Source organism: Lepisosteus oculatus, chromosome 11 (genome assembly GCF_040954835.1).
Source record: "Lepisosteus oculatus isolate fLepOcu1 chromosome 11, fLepOcu1.hap2, whole genome shotgun sequence".
NCBI lineage: Eukaryota > Metazoa > Chordata > Actinopteri > Semionotiformes > Lepisosteidae > Lepisosteus > Lepisosteus oculatus.
The window spans coordinates 24897133-24913011 of record NC_090706.1 but is presented as its reverse complement, the minus strand read 5'-3'; the positions used below and the strand labels follow the sequence as shown (position 1 = coordinate 24913011).

The following is a 15879-nucleotide window of genomic DNA, read 5'->3' as shown; positions in this document are numbered from 1 at the left end:
GGTAATTCATAGATGGGGATTATTAGGAGGCCATGATGGGTAAAGATCAATGGGAAATTTGGCCAGAACACCAGGGTAGTACCCCTACTTTTTTTTAAAAACAACCTGGGATTTTTAATGACCATATAGAGTCAACACCTCAGTTTCACATCTCATCCAAAGGACAGCACCTTTTTACAGTGTAGTGTTCCTGTCACTATACTGGGGCATTAGGACCCATACAGACCAAAGGGTAGCACTAGCACCTCTTCCAGCAGCAACCTTAGTTTTTCTCAGGAGATCTCTCATCCAGGCACTGACCAGGCTCACACCCTCTTAGCTTTAGTGTGTTATGAGTTGTAGGGTGATATGGCTCCTTTTAAAGAGTTTTCAATACTTTGACCATTAATACAGCCAGAGGAAGCAAAGAGCAGTTCACAGGAGATTTAGATATGTCCGGTGGTGATGGACTTGGCCTGTGGCTGAGCACAGCAAGCAAGTGAGCCTCATTCTAGAACAATGAATCGCAGTCTAGCATTATCAACAAGGAGAATCATGAAACCCACAGCCGGCAAAGGAATCCTCTGTTGGGCCCCTGAGCAAGGCCCTTAACCCCAACTGCTCCAGGGATACCATATAAATGGCTGACCCTGGGCTCTGACCCCAAGCCTCTCTAACTGTCTGTCCCATGGAGAGCAAGTCGAGGTATGTGAAAACACCAGTTCCTTATGCAAGAAATTATATATGGCCAATAAAGTGATCTTATATAATGAAGGAGAGTAGTTTCAGTGTTTTAGAACAGTGGGATTGCAAAGAACATAGCCTTTATAGATGTTTTGGCTTAAAGGAGGTAGCCAGATCACCATTGCACAAAGAATTTGAAATATAAGAATTATTTACACTTATATAGTGCTTTTTTTAGATACTGTGAGCACTTTTTGTACTCCCATTGTACACAACAATATATTGTCCTGCTCTTCACCACAAATGCTGTCATTCAGAGGGGTCTCCATGAGACCTTGATTCAATGCTAAAAAAAGGACTTAACTCCTCTGATGGCATGAAGGTGTCCTGATTTTAACCAAGCTTAGGGTTCATCTTATCTCCTATCCCAAGTCAACTCACTAATATGATGACTTACTGTAGTTCTTATTCAACTTCTGCATTCACTAGTCATTCTCTATTTTTATACATGAGCTCTCTAAAAACATGCAGAGTTAAAAATTTGTTTTAATGCTCCATATGAGTATTTAATTCTTCATTGGTATATTAGTGCTAGACATTCACATACAAAACTATGATGGGTGAAGCATAAACTTTTGAAATGTCTGCCACTAAACACAAACTATGACATAACAATTTCAAGTTCATTTATGACATGTCTTGTTTGTTAGATTTCTTTGTTGGTACAAAATGGCTGAAGATAGGCACTAGAATTGCCAAACTTAACCTTAGAATTTAAAGTGTTGGCATCTTGAATTTCAAGCTGACATTGTTGGACCTCAGCTCAGCTGTGTGGTCGGTTAACAAGTGGTTTCAGGTCAAAGGATCTATTTCTGTGTGAATTATTCTAGTTGGTTTATTCCACTATTTCATTTACTCAAACCAGTCAAACCTTTAACATCTGGTGTAGGAAACCTGACCTCTTTCAAAAACAAGTACTAGAATTCAGCCAGATAACTATTGTGCAGTCCATTGATGAGCACTTGAAGTTTAATACAAAAGTAATGCTCCTTCACAGTTGTATGTTGTAGCTCGGCGCTGAAGTATGCAGATTGTTAGTTCAACTGAATTAACTAGAGTAAGAGAAAAAGTTTAGACTCGGCGTGCAATCCAGTTTTGTTTGGGAGAAAAGAGACTCCCGTAGCTAACAGCAAGTTGGATGATAAACTTTTTAAATGTTATGATGACATTACTGATCAGTGATCCTCATTTGTTATTTACATTTGCAGAAGGAAAACATTGACATCAACTGTTCAGAGGAGGTTGTGTAAAGCTGGCTTCAAAGGTCCAGTCTCTGTGTTTTTTGCCCAGGCAAGTCTCTTCTTCTTATTCTGCACTCTTAACAATGATTTATTTGCATCAATTCTTCCTGGTAGGCCAGCTTCACTCAACCTCCTCTGAGCAGTTGATGTTGAAACTTCTGTACTTCTAGTTGCATCAGCTTCAGCTTGTATTTCAGGAGTAGTCAGTAGCCGGTTTTGCAGAGTTGTGACTCTAATGAACGTATTCTCTGATTCTCTGAACTTTTTCAGTCCTCATGAGTGCCAGTTTCTTCAGATCGTTTGATAGTCTTGGCCACAGCAGTTACTGACACTTGCAAAGTTCCGGCAATTTGTCTTAAAGATTGACCTTCATTTCTTAAAGTAATTATAGACTGTTTTTTTTCCTTGCTTAACTGAGCAAATTTTGCCATGTTCATTCAGGAATTACAAACTTTTGCCCATGCTCCCTCACCTGTTTACCGATAATTGGTGACAAAAGGTAAATGAGTTAATATGCTAGTTAACTGTGAGAACATCTGACAAAGACAATTTTAAACTTCTTTTTTCAAGGAGGTGTACTCAAACCTTTGACAGGTATTAGTATTTCTTGTTTTTTTGCACATGTAATATCAATTTTTTGATGAAAGGAGAAAACTGAATCAATGACTGCAACAAAATTGTTTAAATAAAGTCTTGCTTAATTAAATTGTTACAATATCGCAATAAGTATTTTTTCCTTCATAAGAACAAAGCCTTATATGCCTGTTTTAAGACTCAATATACAGATATATGTTGTGGTGTGTTGCTTCTTTGCACTTATTACAATTTGAATCACAAACCTCAGAAGTGACTTTTTACATCAGTTCAGTCTAATCAGATTGCATGCCAATGTCTGACTAAAAACACACAGTCAGCATATTACAGTAGGGGTGCTTTCAGCTGTCAGTTAAGACAACTTACTGAATTTGCAATGAAAGAAGGATAAAAACAAATGCATCAAAGCTGTTTTTTTTCTTTTGAAACTATGAATCATGATTTTTTTTGTTTTGTACATTTTAAGCAATGCATTTGCAATACTTCTCAACTGATTTCTAAATCTTTTAAACAGAATGTTTGATTTTCTGTTGTGTATTAGAACATAAGAAATGTTACAAGCTAGTTCTGGGTAAAAGCCGCTTGAGCAAAATCTCAGTACTGGTGATGTATTAACACATAGGCCTGATACGCCTCTTGATAGAAGGCTGTGGTGATGTTCTGCCATTCTTTATTTGCGACCAGCTAGGAAGTGCTGGCCAGTTGCATCCTGTTGATGGCACAGGTGACCTGGTGCCAAAGATACTATTTGGGACTTGATTCAGGAAAAAAAATGTCCATGGCAAGAATTTGTTTTCTTGAAGTCATGCCATTCGATCTTAGCTCTGTGTAGCTTTGGAATTTTCCTGCTAGAAAATTGTCACTTCTGGGTTGGCATGCAGGAATGGCAAATTGCAGGTATGTTGGCTCAAGGACTTTCTCCATGAATCACTGACCTGTAAGGTCATGCTCAATCTGCATCAAAGTAGACTCCTTCCTTCACACTTTGGGGGGCCCGTGGGCTGTCTTCAACAGCCAGTTCACTTAAAGTTCACCATGATGTCTTCACACATTTTGTCTTCCATCAGGTCCATCAAAGACAAAGACTCCTCTCTCTGCAGTCAGCCCTGCTGGTAGAGAAGATGGAGATCTTTTTCTTAAAATGTCAACATGGTGTGCTAACTCAAGCGTTCTAATCCCCTAGGGGAATTTTGTTTTACAAGTCCAGCGCAGCAATAAAATAAAAACCAATACCATTAACAGAGGTTAGGACAGCAGTGTTTAAGGAGATAACTATTTTGTGTTATTTAAGAAGCAGGGGGTTAAACGGTGGCTCTGTGGCTAAGGATCTGTGCCTGTGGCTGGAAGGTTGCTGGTTCAAATCCTGCAGCTGGCAGAGGAATCCTACGCTGTTGGGCTCCTGAGCAAGGCTCTTAACCCCAACTGCTGCAGGGGTGCTGTACAATGGCTTCTCTCCCTGTCTGCATGTTTCATGGAAGTATGGGAAAAGATGAATTCCTAATGCAAGAAATTGTATATGGCTGATAAAGGGATCTTATCTATCTCTATAAAAGATTTAATGAATCTATACCTATGGGCACAGAGGTATCTCCCAAATAGTAGACCCATTGTGTAAATTCACAGTAGTAGGGGTGTGTTAAACACTGCATAATACTTTTATTCTTTTTAAGATCCCTGTGCTTGTAGAGGGCATTTAGGCCAATTTGACTTACCCCAATGATGTTGCTGCTTATCTTCACTATCTTCGCTTTTCCCCAACTTATTAGACCATATGTTAAAACACTTGTAACCCTGAACATGTTTTTTTTTTTTCATTGCAGATAATGAACTGCAGTCATTCTGCATAATTGTTGACTCTTTGCTTACCAAGACATGGTCTATCCCTCACTGAATTAGTCTCATGGTTTCCCCAGACTAGTGTGGTAATTGTTTCGATACTGTAGAAAAACGTTTCCTGGCACTTTACTTAAATCACAATAGGTACAGTCATGCTGAGAAAAATCAAGTGATTTTCGTTACTCATACAGAGTATGGTCATATCTTTCACTATTCTTGCATTAATTAAAATTGTATGTTTAAAAGATCATTATTATTATGATACTCAAGTATCGAGGCACCTTTTTTACAAAATCCCATGACTTGAGAGCGGTATTTTGCTATCCTCAGGAACAGTATAATGGAACAACTCACCTATTCACATTTTAAAAGGTTAATCATTTTTTTAAAATTCTAATACTGTAACTCAATTTTACACTTAATTCTGTTGTCTAGAACTTGAAACAGATTAACCATCTGTACATGAAGCAGATGTTGTTGACTTGTTGATATATTGTTTTCTTGTTTGCTTTTCCTCATTTTTAAAAGATGACTATAGGATTTGCAGCCAAGAAATATTTTTTATTAATAGCTCTCATAAACCAGACTTCATCACTTTAAATTTGAAGCAATTGTTTGTCTACTAAATTGTAAAAAAGGAAATCTAAGCCAGTGGAGAAAAACAATGAACATAAAAGAGAATTTATTATTTATATATTAATTTAGTAGCTAATAAATAGGAGAAATTATTTATATGCGTATAATTTCTTCTGCTTTAAATACTGTAACATGAACATGAATGAGTGTTCTCTGGAATGCACATAAAAAAGCTGTATTATCATTATAATAGTTGAAGGACCTATTGGTCCACTGTTTCAAATGTAATGGGTATATTAATATCTATCATACCTATAACATTTTCAAAAATGAAAATCAACAGAGCATACAATTCAAAGTTGTTTTTTCAAAGGACATAAATCATTTTATTGTTTTTTTATAAATAGACACATTTTAAAATGCTTTAAATAAAATAACTTTTTTATAAATAAAACAATATCAGAATAAATAAATACAGATCATATGCAATTCATAATAGCAGCCTTTTCCAGTCTTAATTTGGTTTAGAATTGATTTTCTGGATGCAGTCCTTCATCTTATTTAGAAGCGCATGAAGTTGTACCTGGTCACCATTGTCATCAATTTTACAATTTCCCTGAAACAGACAAATATTTTAAATAAGCATTATGTTGATTTTTGTGAAAAATCAGAACAATACATGCATACAATCTAAGACATGTTGCAAAATAGTTTACATGATATAGTATATCTTAAATTACAGATGGATATATTTTTCTTCAAGTACATATTGCAATCTTTTGCTTTATCCTCACAGCTATATGAACAGCCTTTTCTGTTTTTAGGGGTTGTCAAAACCCACAATTTGTAGTATATACAGTAGTCTAGTACTATTGCAGTTGTTTCAGAACATAACACATTTTTTAGAATATCAATACATATTCTCCAGACATATTGTGTTATGGCTTCATATTAGACATTCACCACCTTAGGGATGAGTTTAGCATATAAACACAGTTTACCTTATGATGTGACATCTGCTTAATCGATAAATCGTACTCATCCAGTAACCTCATGAGTACTCCATCAGTTCCAAATTCAGTGTGATTTAATGACTTCAGAGCTTTCTGAATTTGACAGAAGAATGTGGGCTGCAAAATAATAATACCAAAAATACTGATTAAATTTACAAGTATAATCTCAACAGCCAGCTGGAACTTGAATTTCTGGCACACAAAGGTTCTTAAGATGTGCAGCTTTTAAAGAAGCTCAGATTTAAAGGAGACCTTCTATAGTACCATACAGTATGTATTTTACTATTACTTTAACCCATCTTATGTGTTTTTAATATTTAAATCAATGTTTCACAACCAGGAGGCTAGGTGGATTCCCAGAAAGAAACAAAAATCTTTCTGCTCCAAAAAGTCCAGCAGGAATTTGCAAAATTCAGACTTTCACACTGTGACTTTGGTGGATCTCCAGATCAGCCATTCAGCTATGGTTATTGTGTGATAGCTAACACTGTATAAATTATGTATTTCTTTTGAGAGTAATGAAGGATGTCCTCCATCATAGTAAAGGGTTTAGAAAATCTCCCTGAGATCACTGCATCAACAAAAAATGTATCTACTGTAAAGTGATTTCCAAAACATAGTTAGAAGGAAATACATTGTGCTACATTGTGTGCAGAGCATTGTGTGGCAAATAGCATGAGCACTTCCCTTCACTCCTCTTTAGCAAAGTACAGATTGAACAATCATGAACTTTGTTCAAGGGCATTGAGGTTACAGAGGCAACCGGTAGTGTAAAATAAATCGATCATATACTAAAAAAATACTCAACGGGTCCTTACCTCACATGTTTTCTTCACGTCCACCACAAATTTCTCCTTTATTTTCTAGAAAGAAAAATAGAAAGTTGTAAAAGGTTAAGGTACAGCTATTATAAAACATTTCATAGGCATACACTTAGACTGGTGAGAAAAAAAAAGTCTTGCAGCTTCACATTTCAATGAGGTCTATATTCTTGGAATGATTGTTGATTACCACTTAATTAATGAAAAATTATTTATACTAAATAAGTACTAAAACGGGGCCCTCACAGGGCTAAAGCTCATCCTGATACATTACACTAAAACATTTTAAGTACTGTATTCGATGGTGGTCCATTACAAGTACTACTTCCTTTACTGTAGCCCTTCTGCTTTATTTGTTAAAAAATTGTTAAAACCTGTAACAAAGCAGATTCTGGGTTATATATAGGTTATGGGCTCAATGAAATGAAAGAATGAGATCTTTTAAAACAGTTTTAAAAGGTGACACCCTAGACTCAGAGAATATCAGCAACAGGATTAACTGGAGTTCAGTTATCACAGCTTGTCTTACTGTACCTGAGACAGTGTATTATTCAGTTGCGTTAGATGTTTTATCATCTCCTCCAGCACTCTTCTCCCCTTGTGTTCTGACATCTTGGAAGTAGGGGCACTGCTGATGAGTGCAACCAGCATAGATAGGATCACCAGGCTCTTCATCCCTTTAAACATGATGCTGCGGTTCAGCTCCAGCTGAGAGAAGAAATCACACCTATCCACTACTACTCTACTGGAGGAGCAAGTTTGTGAATGGTAGCTGCAGGTGTTCTTGGAAATATATATAGGGCTAACAACCACTGCTGAAAGTTAACGTCATTGTTTTTCCCCAAAAGCAAAAAATCTCAAGTTGCTGACTCATAAACCATATTTTTAGCACGGATCCTCTGTGGTATGAGAAGAAATAAAAGCCAAATTGAAAGGAAATTGAAAAGAAATCTTAATCTTGGTTTAGATTGCTAAGTGATTGTTTCGTCAGAGGCAGAATTCTACAACATAAGAGATAGTTGGTACGCTCCACCCCATAAGACAAATCATAGCGAAGAAGGAAAGACCATATAAGCAATACCAATTACTGTCAGTAAAAAAGTGCAGTCTTTCATGCAGGAAATGGTGTCAGTGAACTTACTTTCACATTTATGTGAATATACAAATTATTTTCTGAATACATTTTCATAAATTTCATAATTAGTTAAAATCAGTATTGTATTTTTAGACATTTTGCTGTGATGTCCCCAAATTTTCCATATTAGCAACCATATTTGGTTTAGTCTTCAATACTGCTGTTCTATGAATTGAAAGATTTGCTCATGATTATACATTTACTTTAAAAGGCCCTCTTAGCAGGATGCCTATGCTCAATGTAATGTGTGTCTCATTGTTGTACTGTATGTTGGAGGAGATGGGTTTTCAGCATCTGATTCTGGTTTTAGTTCACACCAAAATCTCAATGAGTCTTCAGAAACGGAAGTGAGTGGAGTTGTTTTACTTACCCAGTGTGGGGTCTTTCATTTCATGTTGGATGTAGACACTCTTACCCAGATCAGTCTTTGACTTGCCCAATTCAATTCAATTCAACTTTATTGTCATTAAACTTACACAGGTGCATAGTATAATGAAAAGTGTTTCTCATTAGTCACTCAGGTGCGATATATAAATAGGACAGAAGATAAGACAATAGACAGTTACACAATAGCAATAACAGTAACATGTAATAACATAACATAAATAACATGTAATCAAGTAATCAAAACTGTGCAAAATTCCACAGAGAAAATATAACAGGACTGCAAGGTAATTCTTGGAACAGTGCAAAAATAGTATGGTTAAAAATAGTATGGTTAATTAATAAATATTAAATATTATTATGCCTGTTACAGTTTTACTGGGCTATCGAGGGGACAGTACAATTTCAGCTTACATGTGTGTGTGGTGGTGTAGGAGTACAGTCGTTGTGGGTACAGGAAGATGTTAGGAGAGATCATAATATGGTGGGAGGGAGTGGGAGCGTCACCAACTTGACAGCTCTGGGGAAGAAGCTATTTTGGAGTCTAGTTGTGTGCGTCTGGAGTGACCGGAACCTTCTGCCAGATGGTAGGGGAACAAACAAGTTATGACTGGGGTGAGTGGGGTCAGACATAATTTTGGTGGCTTTTTTCAGACTCCTTGTGTTGTATATTTCCTGGATGGATGGTAAGGCACTGCCGATGATGTGTTGGGCAGTTTTGACCACCCGCTGTAGTGCCTTACGGTCGGATGCGGTGTTGTTGCTGTACCAGACTGTGATGCAGCTGGTCAGTATGCTCTCCACCGTACATCTGTAGAAGTTGGTGAGGATCAGTGGATGTAGCTGTATTTTCTACTAATGTAGAAAATCAACTAATCAACTATTGTTTTGTGCACAGTACAGTATGTCTGAAATACTCTCACAGATGTACATTGGGGTGCTCTGCTCAAACCCTTGCTTCATTGCTGAAGATGGTTTGGCTCCACTCCTGGCAAGTCCTCCTGAGGCACTGCTCCAGCACACTGATGGCACAAAGGTGTCTCATCACCTGCGCCCTTTCACTAAATGCTTCAAGTGAGGTGAATCATGGTCAGTTATGAAATTTTTAGGCCAAAAATGAATTATTAAAAACCAAAAATCTGTATATGTGATTTCTCTAAAAGAAATTCATGCATAAATAATGATACATCTTTTTGATGTTTACGTAAAATTCATGTGAATTTATTGTTGAACAAAAATCCATTTTGTAATCACTTCATCCACTACAGGACTACAGGGGAGCTGGACCCTGTCCCGGCAAGCAGCAAGTGCAAGGCAGGATCCTTTCTGGATGGGATGCCATTACATTGCAGTACAGACACAGACGAGCACTGACTCACAGCTGGGCCAAATTTCCCAGAAGCCGTTTAACCTAATAGTTGTCTTTCAATTATGGGAGGAAACCCATATGAATAGAGGGAGACAGATAATATCCCAGGAATTGTACCCAGTGCCGCAAAACAGGAGGGTGCCATGTTCAGGCTAGGAAAGGGAGACCCAGCGGACATCGGTGGAATGAAAAGTGAAACATGAAAGGACAGAGGCAGAATTTACATTGACGGACATTTAAAACTGAGAACAGGTGGCTCTTCTTTACCCAGGGGGTGTGGTATGAAGCTGATACCCTGGCTTCCTTCAAGAAATAACTGGGTAAGATTCTTAGATCAATTAGCTACTAACTACAGTACAGTCTAGATGGGTTGCAGGGTGATCTGACCTGTTTTGTAGTTAATTCATTTGCAATGATGCTTATGTACTCAGTAGGCAAATGGCTATCCTGGTGCATGAAATATTTAATTTTTCCTCATTTAAAAAACTACATCCCTAATTCAATGATGAAGGGATAAGCTGCTAGACTAGAATAGGTAAATTCCATTTTGGACTCAGGGACTCAGGGAAGCCTTCTTACGTAACACCGAAAAAACTACAATCTTTTAATGATACTGGCAAATGACAAGTTACAGTGATCGTCAGTGTTATAGTTATGTCATGTATGAAAATGCAACTAAATTTAGTACTGCCCGGCTTTGTTACTGATATTACACAAATGCTGACAATACACATAATATACTAATACTATTTTATAGTAATAATAATATAGTCCATTTCAGTGTCAGTTGCAGACTAGCATAGTCTTTTGATAAAGTATGTGAGGATGTTGCCTCAAAAAGAAGTTAAAATACCATTTGTTTGAGGGAAAATATACAGTATGTGCATAAACCTCTTTCAATACAAGTACATTGGACAAGCCAAAAAAATTAAAATAAACTATACAGAAATATCTGTATTTGGCTCAATTTTAATGGAAGCAGGGGCATTCTGGGACTACAGAATCTGTTTCATGGTCAATTTTCTACAGTTCTGCAGCAGATAATCATGTTTCCTTCCATTCTGCATTACCGTGCAACTTCTAGGAAAAAATCAAGTCACAAAATCAGACATAATTGAATTAAGGCTCAGTTAAAGTATTAACCAGATCAATGTCCTATAAATGCATGTACTGACAGAGACAAAGTTGCCCTGCCCTGGACTATATTATGGCTTTTAATTTATGATCTTCAAAGAGACAGATATAATCAAATAGATTGAAAAGAAAAGAAGTTAATATCAGAAGGGTTTTTCAATATTTACTGAAAATGACAAAATATATAAAGGGAACCAAAAGAACAGAAGTCTATTCGATGATTATAGTCCAAGCAATACAGTAAATATATAATGTTTTTAAAGTACAAATTTATAAATGATCCTCAAAATCTAATGATTCAGAAAATGAAAGTTGAATCTTTATAAATGTCAAAGAGGTATAATAGTACATTCACTAATTATTTCTTAATCTTACTTGTACTGGAGAAACTGAATTGCACTTAAATATTTGCCCAGTAAACTATATTTACCTTGTGAACTGATTCATGGGCATTTTCTTCGCTGTACTTCCATGTAAATTTCAGGATTTCAATTAATTGATTTGCACAACGGAAACTTTAATTAAACTTGAATTTCTATATCAAATGTACCTTTTATGACCAATTCTTATCATATGTATTTTGTAGGGGAGTGAAGGAGTGTTGTTCTAGTCTTTTAAGTATCTTTAAATCACAAATGGCACTAGGTCTGGTAAAGGGTACAGTTTGGATGGAATGCAAACTACCACTTCCCAATATGAAATTTTCTTCATGGTGTCTCCCTTAACATTTTCCACTGCATCGACATCAGTATGAAGCAGTTTTGATTACCTCACACATACCTACAACTTTTCAAAGCCTAAGGTATATCTTCTGTACAACCAGGGCAACACAACTCTGTAAAGTCTTAATCCCCACTGTGTCCAGTGCTGGCAAATTGAAAAACTGTAGGGCTCTATATTATTACTTTTAATGATAGATATATGTGCCTCCTAGAACTTAATCCTCCTCTATCCTTTACAGATACTGCATTTATAAATATAGGGAGGGATGTTTTTGATAAAATCCATGATCCAGCTGGTCCTTTCATTCATTCTTCCAAGGATTCTTCTTGGTCCCTCAGGAGAAATTGTAAAGCCCTCTACCTCATAATATTGCAGTGCAACTGAACTAAATTATTTTGCAGATTTCAACAAAGACTGTATATCATATGAATGCAAGTAAAATAAATGACAATTTATAAATTTGAGTTGGGTATATCCATCAACAGCAGACACTTAACTCAATTTGAATTTAATAATATTAATAATCATAATAACAGGGGACCCATGCGACATCTTCATCAAAGATACAATCTAAAAGGAACATGTTGTCTTTTGACACCATTACAAAATATATTCACAAAATTATGAAAATGTAAAATAATGGATATTGCTGTAATTGAAAAGCATTCACACCCTTTTAATGTATATTACATATTTCTGAAGTAGTAAGAGAATTATAAATCAAACATTTATAATATCATATATTAAAACAATAAAATGTGCAGATTTGCAGACAGGCTTCTGAGCCTAAAACTTGGTTTTGCTGTTTCTGTTCCTTAGGTCTTCAGTGAGTTTGTGCAGGAAAACCACCATCTTCATTTCAATTTTGTTTTTCAGTTTGCACTTCTTATTCTAAAGGAAAAGAAAAACAAATAAATAAAATTGATTGCACATAGACAGTTCTCTTTCAAAAATCTGAGTTCCAGGTATCAATGTGTTTAGTCACTGGTAAAATGAGTGAAACTTACAGCAACTGCACTAGTACATTATGCTATTGTGCTGAAACAAGGAAAAAGAAAAAAAATCGAATCTAAAGAATTCACACTTAATTATTAAAAATGGTTTCGCTTACCAAATGAACCCTGTCATAGAGCATTGCAGTCTTCTGCATATCTAATCTCTTTTATTCTGGAGTGAGAAAATTTCTAAAAAAGAAAACTCTGGTCTGGAGTTTATTCAGCAATAGCCCAGAATGTGGCCTCAGCACTCAGAAGACTAATTACACCCAAGAAGTGTCAGAGCTTTAATGCAATATTAAAGTCACTACTGAGCATACATGTCACCAGTCCTATTTTCAACAGATAGCAAATATACAGCTCCCAGCAGACCCCAAAAGATCACCAGTTTGGCTAATGGAGCAGCCTCCCAAAAAGTATTGCTTCCTTACACACGGTTCAGACACATGCTTGCGCTAAATCGACAGGCCAGAAAAATCTAAGTATGTGTTGTATAAAATCATAAAAAATTCCGATCTCAATTCAATGTGCACTATCAGAACGATTGCTCTTATCGCATATTGTTACTATCCTGTCCAAGGTCCCAATAATGGCCCAACACCTTATGTTTCTTGGAAACATTTCCCCTTTATGTTTTGGGAAAGAAGGCTGATGGAAGTGTCCTCCTACAACATGAGATTTTGATGCATGAATCACTGGTAGCAACAGTAGATGTGTCTAATGAATAAGTAAAGGTTTATTCCATGCTGAAAAGTAGAAACAATGTTTTGGCATGCCGAGCCCTGTTCAGGTGACACTTGAGACACAATGCCACCTTATAATTCTTATTTCTCCTTTTCAGTGGTGAGATTTCCCCTTTAATTGTTCCACTGCATGTTGATACGACTCCCCTCTCACACCTAAGGCATCTTTCAGATAGAGGGTTACAAGTAGAGGTAGAGGTTGGCAGATACAAACACCGAGGACAGGAACCGCAATTCAGATCTCAAGAAGCTGCTGAACCACTACACACATCTCATTTAGAGCTGCATCAGCTGCTGTTGGCTCCCATATAGGGGCGGAGCAGTGACTCTGTGGCTAAGGATCTGCGCCTATGGCTGGAAGGTTGCCGGTTCATATCCCACAGCCGACAGAGGAATCCTACTCCATTGGGCCCCTGAGCAAGGCCCTTCACCCCCAACTACTCCAGGGGTATCATATAAATGTCTGACCCTGCACCCCAACCCCATGCTTCTTTCCCTATCTGTGTGTCTCATGGGGAGCAAGCTGGGGTATGTGAAAAGACAACTTCCTAAAACAAGAAATTGTATATGGCCAGTAAAGTGATCTTATCTTGGCCAGCAGCCATTTCACCCTGCAACTCACAACTGGCAGCCCACTGAAGCTAAGCAGGTGTGGGCCTGGACAGTACCTGGATGGGAGACCTCCTGGGAAAAACTAAGGTTGCTGCTGGAAGAGGTGTTAGTCAGGCCATGTGGGTCCTAACACCCCAGTATAGTGACGGGGACACTATACTATAAACAGGCGCCATCCTTCGGATGAGACGTAAAACCGAGGTCCTGACTCTCTGTGGTCATTAAAAATCCCAGGGCGTTTCTCAAAAAGTGTAGGGGTGTAATCCCGGCGTCCTGGCCAAATTTCCCATTGACCCTTACCAATCATGGCCTCCTAATAATCCCCATCTATGAATTGGCTTCATTACTCTGGTCTCCTCCCCACTGATAGCTGATGTGTGGTGAGCAGTCTGGCGCAGTATGGCTGAATGGGAGTCCCCATTACCTGTAAAGTGCTTTGAGTGGAGTGTCCAATTATTATTATCTGTAAGCAATTATTATTATTATCTTATATCTCCACCAGCATCTGGAATTGTGGCACTTCTCCAGAGGTGAACCGACCTGCTGTAAGTAGTAGCATCTAATATTCTGGTATGGCAGTGAACATCCGGCAATGTCATTACCTTTGTTTTCATAGTTCTTATTAGGGTTGTGATGCTTTCTTTCATGGGGGCACATTCCTTTGCATTTATTGCTCTCGCCAAGGCCTTCACTCCTTTACACAGAAGCTTACTGAGTTTTTGCACCTGCCAAATAAGAAAGTTTAATTTTACTTTCTTCCTAGCGTTCATACAACCACAAGCACACACATCGTCTACTACAGAGTCTTCCCTTGACTGTTCTACTCAGGACTCTTGTCCTTCCTGACTGCAGGCTCCAGCACCTTCTGATAGATCCCCACACTCATCTCCCAGCCTATACAGTCAGCAATCTTCACAATAATCACAATGAGGCGGAACCAAATCAGAAGTTTGTTTCGGACAGGTTTACAAACCTGAGCATGCTGGAGCAAATCCGGACTCAAAATTATGTGATTTGTTAACATGAATATTTACAGAGTATTAACCTAACACAATAAATTCCCAAATTCCTTCAATTCCTATTCAATTTTTTTTAGGAAAAAATTAGAAAGCACACAATGAGAGGAGACAGCAGAATTACACAATTACAATAAGGATTGGGAATATAGTAGAAAAGCAAAGAAGGAAGTAAAGAAACAATTAAATTAAATAGCAGTGTGAAAAGAATGTGCAGAATAAATCAAAGAAGATGTACTGAAAAAATGCAATAAGAAATTCTATTTAGTTTTTTAGATGCTTGAAAAATACAGTGGAGACAAGTTTAGCACAGAACCTTAAAAATAATTGAGAGTTTGGAAGTCTCTGCTGACTTGGTACTGTAAACACCACTGGAAGACACCCTAAGAAAAATAAATTTTGCACCAATGCTTCTTTTAGGACACACAGATTATAACCTTGGTTTGTTATGGCGTTTGAGCTGCTACATTACACTAACAATCTGTTTGACAAAAGTATTGCGGTTCTTAGCATGATGCAAATTTACATCCAAGCAATATTGATGAAAACTGGTGTGTTTGCAATTTGCCACTTACCCCAGTGTTGACATATATATTTGGAACAAAGATGTCACAGTTATCCTAAATATGAAATAGAAATAAATTAGCATATTGATAATAGCTACAAAAAAGGCAAAAATGTCATTAAGAATCAATGGGCTTACCGTTTTAATAATGGAAGCAGCTTTAAGAATTTCCTTTACTCTGAGATTTTGGTGACTCTCTGCAGCAGCAATGAAGAAGCAAACAATTACAGATGTTATTACAAACCTCATGATTTCAGAGAAGACTCTGCCTCTTACCTCAGGCAGTACTGATGAGAAAGACGGAGGAAGAAGTGATAGAAGAAACCTTTTTGTTACATAAGACCTGAGTCATCTCTTTACCTTTAAAAGCAACCATAAGGGCCATGAATTGCTATCAGA

The 15879-nt window shown here is 37.2% G+C and overlaps 1 long non-coding RNA gene across 2 annotated transcripts; it reads right to left on the bottom strand.

The window, feature by feature from the left end:
• Positions 1-12097: 12097 nt before the first annotated feature.
• LOC138241797 (uncharacterized) lies at positions 12098-15745 on the bottom strand. Of its 2 annotated transcripts, none has more exons than XR_011191068.1 (3): positions 15619-15745; positions 14502-14624; positions 12098-12440 (listed from the first exon to the last, which is right to left on the bottom strand). It is a non-coding gene; the product is annotated as an uncharacterized lncRNA (long non-coding RNA). The 2 variants fall into 2 exon arrangements; XR_011191067.1 differs by lacking the exon at positions 15619-15745 and adding an exon at positions 15491-15597.
• Between the last annotated feature and the right edge of the window lie 134 nt (positions 15746-15879).